Genomic DNA, 6439 nt, shown 5'->3' with positions numbered 1-6439 from the left:
AGGGGCAACGTCCCCTCACAGCTGCCACCCCTGCTGGCTGTGCAGTCGTCACCCCGACCAAGGACCAGGGACCGGGAGTGGGCCCATGGGGGCCGTCAGCTGCTGCTGCCGGAGAAGCAGGTGCAGTCCAGAGCGTCTCCTTCGCTCCGTACCAGCGGCCTGCTGTGTTTCTGATGCTGGAGCAAGAGGTCACACATCTGGCAAGTCGTCTCTCTAAGCAAGACCTTAATAATCGCCCTGTCCAGTCTCTGGATTTTGCCACACAGGACCTGGCCTTCCGGAGAGCGGCAGATGCTTGCCCAGACGTGACGACGCAGGCTGCGATCAGAGGGCATCTCTCTCTCACCCCCTTTCATCCTGCACGGCTCCCGGGAGAACCGCACAACCTGAGTCTCCAAGGAGAATCCGGAAACTTTCTTGGGAAAATAGACGCCGTCCCAACGAGTGCCTGAAGAGTCAGCACGTCGGCCTTCCCCCTAAAGCCTAGAGGAGGTTTCTGCCGTGTGGCGGTCAGGGAGGAGCAGCATGACCTCAGCCCGGGCGCAGGGCGCTTGTGGCCACCGTGAAGGACGCCTGTTCACACGCAGGGAGGTTTCCAAGCGTCTGTTACGTGATGGAGCCCTGCTTCCCACTGCGTCCGGGAGGTGGCCGGTGGCAGGTGTCCAGTAGAATGCTTGTAGAGTTTATTTAAATTAATGAATGTAATTAATTAAATGACACATCCCCATGGGGGATGATAATTCAGACAGGGTGGATTTCTCATCAGACACCACGGAGACTAGAATATAAGGAAGAACCCGTTTAGGATACGGAAGAGCCGCCACGTCGGAGGTGTGCGTCCGGCAGAAGTGTCCTTCGGCGACGGGGAAACACGGCACTGTCAGGAGGGGAGCGGCCGTACACTTCCCGCGACACGCTTGCCTTGAAAGCCGCCGGGGCCGCTCGGGCAGGAAGAGAGGCTCCGGAGGGGAACTCAGACTTCCGGAAGGAAGAAGGAGAGAAGCAGTAGACCCCAGACAGCGACCCACGCGGAGATGAGGCTTCGTGCCAGCAGCAAAGAGGGACAGTGTACTGCTTCCTCACCAACCTGGATGCCTTTTATTACTTTTTTTTGTCGGACCGCTGTGGCCAGCACTGCCAGATTATAATGAACAACTGTGGTAGGACGGGACATCCCCGTCTTGTTCCTGACTTTAGGGGAAATCTCTTGAGTTTTCGCCATTGAGGATGATGTCTGCTGTGGGTGTTCATAGTTGGCCCTCATTGCACTGAGGTGTGTTCCCTTTACACCTACTTTTGGAAGGTTTTATCATGAATCGGTGCTGTCCTTACTCCAGTGCTTCCTCTGCACCTGCTGAGAGGGTCATAGAGTTTTTATCCTTTCTCTTGTTGATGTGATGTGCCCCCATCGATTGATTTGCAAATACTGAACCACCCTTGCTTCCCACAGACAAATCCCACTCGGTCCTGTGAGTTCGTTTTTGGATGTGTTGTTGGATTCGCTTTGCTGGTGTGTTGCTGAGAACTACCGCGTCTCTGTGCGTCAGGGAGATCCGCCTGTCGCTCTCTTTTTCAGTGGCTCCGTTATCTGGTTTTGGAACCAGGGTCACACTGGCCTCCTAGAATGGATTCTGAAGCCTTTCTTCCTCTTCTATTTTTGGGACTAGTTTGAGAAAAATAAGTATGAAGTCTTCTTAAGTTATCTGGTACAATTCACCTCGGATGTCATCTGGTCCTGGGCTTTTGTTTGTCAGGAGATTTTCTCCCACCAATTCAATGTCTCTGCTGCTTACCAGTGTGTTCAGATTTTCTGTCTCTTCCTGTGGTGACGAGGTCTAACATCTCCCTTGAGCTGGTAAAATATTAAGTCTAAGTAGACTGAATAGTGCAGCAAGAAGTGACATCTGTTGTTGTTTCTAGAGTAACCACAAAGAAACTATGGAAAGAGATAGAGTAAAACAAACAAAAAATGTTAATCCAAAAAAATACTAAAAAATATTCTGGTAAAGCAAAAGAAGGCAAGAAAGGGAGGAAAGGGGGGAAACAAAGGCCATAACTAGGGAACAGACAATGGAACGTGTAAGTGGCAGATCCGAACAAACGCATCAGTAATTGAGATAAATGCAAACCATCTCGGAAATTGTGAGAGTGCATAAAAGCAACACGGCCGGCCTACATACATCTACAAAAGATATAAAAATACAGACAGATGAAAAATAAAAGGATAGAAAAAGATATGCCAACTAAGCAGCAATTTAAAAACTGGAAGTTCCGCAGCAGACTCTGGAGCGATAAGGAGAAACACCACACAGTGATGACACAGTGAGCTCACCAAGAAGACACAGTCGCCCCAAACTGCTGGGTCCCGACAGCAGCCTCCAGAGGGGGAGCAGGCCAGCCCCTGGCCCATCTTGCCCACTCAGGCCGCGACACCAGAGCCCACAGGACCACCGCTCACGCGATGTTTTCTCGCTCTCGTCCTGGAGTTTGGGAGTCTGAGGTCAAGCTAAGAGGCCTGTCCGTGGCATGTTGTAGGCTGCCCTCTCACTGTGGCCTCACAGGGCCTTTCTTCTGGGCTTGCGTGGAGACATGGGGAAGCAGAGAGGTATCTGGTGTCTGTTCCTTCGATTATAAACACATCAGTCCATCACGTTAGGGCCCTGCCTCCTGACCTGTTTTAACCTTAATTGCCTCCTTAGAGGCCCATTTCTTAATACAACCACACAGGAGGCTCAGATTTCAACAAATAAATTGGGGGAGGGAGACACAATTCAGTCCTAACAGACTTCTCTCAGCAGCCCAGAGCAGAGTTGACAGAAAGTGAGCAAGGGTGGGGAAGGGCTGAGAACGCAGGAACCCACGGGGCCCGGCTGATATTTCCTGCGCACCATACTGAATGACAGCAGCGCGCGCCCTTCTTGAGCACTGGCGGGCACTCACCCAGACAGACCAGACCATGGGCCATAAAACACCTTAACGAACTTAAAACAAAAGTAAAGAGCTCATGGGGGAATTAAACTAGGAAACAATAATAAAAATAACTGGAAATTTTCCCAAATACGTGGAAATGAAGCAGAACACAAGTAGATAACCCACACTCTCTGGATGATCTCTTGGAAAAATGAGACACTGTTTAACTGAATGAAAACAGAAACACAACATATCAAACCCTCGTAGTGTTCAGAGGAAAATTTATATTATATTAGCATTTAATTAGAAAGAAGAAATAAATGCTTATATCTGAAAGAGAGGACAGTTAGAAATCAATAATCTAAGCATCTGCCTTAAAAACTTAGGGAAAGAAGAGCCGTGTAACTGAGAACAAGCAGAAGGAAGGAGGTAACAAGTAGGAGAGAAATCCCTGGAGTCAAGACCAGAAAGACCATGATGGAAAGTGTCTGTGACAGTAAAAACCTCTTTCGGAAAGACCAATAAAGTTGATAGACCTTTAACCAGACTGATGAGAGAGAGAGAGAGACATTGAAATGACCAGTTCTGGTAATGAAGGAAGGAGACATCATCCCTGTCCCCACAGACGCCACAGAGGCAGGAGGGGGCATTGCAAAGTACTCTGTGCTCATACATTCGACAGCTTAGACAAAACAGACCAATTATTTGAAAGCCCAAGCTACCAAAATCCATCCAAGAAGAAACAGAGGACCCGGGCAGTCCTTGTTGTCTTAAAGTAATTGGCTTTGTGGTGAAAAACCCAAGAATGAGAATTCCAGATAAGACAGTTTCCTTGGTACTTTTTGCAAATATTTAAAGAATACTGCCAATTCTATACATCTCTTACAGAAAATTGAGGAGAAGAAATGCTTTCCAAAGGACATCACGATGCCAGCTTTACCCTGACAGCAAAACCAGGCACTGACAACATAAGAAATAAAACAATATACAAACATCCCTCAGAAACCCACATGCAGAAACACTCAGCAAGTCGAGCTAACGGTGCCTACAAGCAATGATGCATGGTGACGACGTGGGGTGCGCAGCTGAACTTTTGCACTTTGGTCGGCACAATCCACCACATTAATATACGACAGAGGAAACAATCCATGATCATTTCAAAACATACAAAAAGTGACAAAATTCCAGACTCGTTCGTGACAAGAACTCTCAGCAAACTAGAAGGGAACGTCCGTAGTCAGGTAGAGGACGTCTCTTAAAGACCTATAGCTAATATCATACTTAGTGGCAAAGAACTGAACACTTTCTTTGTAAGATCTGGGATAAGAAGAAGACTCCTGCTTTTCCCACCCCTTCTAACATCATGCGGCAAGTCCTAGTTGGTGTGCAAAGGCAAGATAAGACATAAAGTCTTACAGATGGGGAAGGAAGGCATAATAAAACCTATTTGTGGGTGTTATAACTGTTTGGGTAGAAAACCCAAGGAATTTAGAAAACAAAACAAGACACTCAGAACTAATAAACAAAATCAGCAAGGTCACAGAATACAAGATCGACACTCAGAAATCAAACTTTTCTACACTACATGGGCATGAGGAGACCAAGATTTACAACTCAGTGCCATTCACAACCGCTCCACAGAACATGAGACACACGCACTGAAGAAAACACGAACGGGGGCAGGAAGCAAGATGGCAGAGGAGTAGCGGACTGAAACAGCATCAGGTCCCAGAAGTTCAGCTACGTAGTTCTCAAATCAGTCCAAACACCTACAAACTCAACAGGAGATTGAAGAGAAGAAGAGCATCAATTCTAGGAACAGAAAATCGACCACTTTCTGGAAGGGAGGACGTGCGAAGAAGTGAATCCAAGACAATGGGAAGATAGATCGTGGTGGGAGGGGCCGGCTCCTGGCAGTGGCAGAGCCATGGAGCGCAAACTCGGATGTTTCAGACATCTGCTCCACTGGGGGTCGTTGCTCCCGAAGCTAAGGGGGGGGAGCCCTCACGGGGGCAGTGTGTTCTCAGGTCTTGCGGAGTCAAAGAAAGACTGACCAGGGGTGTCTGAGTGTGGCAGAGCCCCCAGGTATTAGAGCAGGGAAACTGGCTGTAGGGACAGAGCCAAGGAGGGGGCTCTCATCTCGGGGTTACCTTAAACCATGATCTGCGGCACAGACAGGCCACTGCTCTTCAAGCAGGGACCTCACAAGCGGTAAAACAGGAGAGACCTCCCTCCTTCCTCCTCCTGGAGGAGCAGCGTGGGAATGTGCAGGCAGGAATCTGCTGGGTTTGGAGACCCCAAACAGGGCTGTGCACTAGACATAGAAATGCTCGGTCACAGGCCAGGTGAAATGGCGTGTGGCCGGAGACCAGGGAGATGGGAGGGATTGACTGCTTATCTCCAAGGGCACACTGAGGAGTGGGGACTAGAGGTCTTGGCTCCTCTGGACGAGAAACTGGGAGGCAACCATTTTCATTCCCGTCCTCCAAAGCAGTAAGTAAGATTCAGGGAACAAAAGCTCCCCAGAGAGAACCCGAACAGATGACTTAGCCCGGCCCCTGGCAAGGGCAGTGCGATTCTACCTTGGGCAAAGTCATTTGAGAATCCCTGCAACAGGTCCCTCTCCCAGAAAATCAGCAAGAACATCCAGCCAAGACCAAGTTCATTGAACAACGAGAATTGCGGAGCTCCAGAGCTAGGGGAAAGCAATGCTTAGAATTCATGGCTTTTTTTCCCGTGATCTTTTAGTCTTGCAAAGTGAAAATTTTTTTAATTTTATTTTTTTCTTATTCTATTTTTTTAACTTTTCCTCTTTTAACATTTTTAACTATTTTATCTTATCAATACCTTTAAAAAACTTTTTAAATTTTCATTGTTATAGTCATATTTTATCCCTTCATTATATCTAACCTTATTTTTGGTATACATATAGGTTTTCTCCCTTAAAATTTTGGGATACAATTTCTTCTAATAGATCAAAAGATGCCCTAAATCTAGCACATGGCTTTGTTCTAGTCTCCAGCCTGATCACATTCTCTCCTCTTTTCTTTTTCTTTTTCCAACCAACTTATATTATCAATTCCTTTTCTGGAATCTTTTTAAAATGTTCATATTTACAGTCATATTCCATCCCTTCATCATGTTTACCCTTATTTTTGAGTATATATATATGTTTTTCTTTTATTTTTTTAAAGATTTTTATTTATCTATTATTTGAGAGAGAGAGAGAGAATGAGAGAGAGAGAGAGAGAAGAGAGAGGTCAATGGGAAGCAGACTCCCTGTCAAGCAAGGAATCCGATGTGGGACTCAATCCCAGGACTCCAGGGTCATGATCTGAGCCAAAGGCAGTCGCTTAACCAACTGAGCCACCCAGGTGCCTATATAACTTTTTCTTTCTTTAAAATTTTGGAGACCAGAATACACCCAAAGTCAAGTGGATGGCTCTGTTCTAGTCACCAGTCTAATATATATATGTATATATATATATATTTTTAAAATTTTTAATTTTTATTTTCCCCCCTTTCTTCC

The sequence above is a fragment of the Neovison vison genome, chromosome 1 (assembly GCF_020171115.1).
Source record: "Neovison vison isolate M4711 chromosome 1, ASM_NN_V1, whole genome shotgun sequence".
NCBI lineage: Eukaryota > Metazoa > Chordata > Mammalia > Carnivora > Mustelidae > Neogale > Neogale vison.
The sequence above is the reverse complement of the archived record's forward strand: the minus strand, read 5'-3'. Positions refer to the sequence as shown.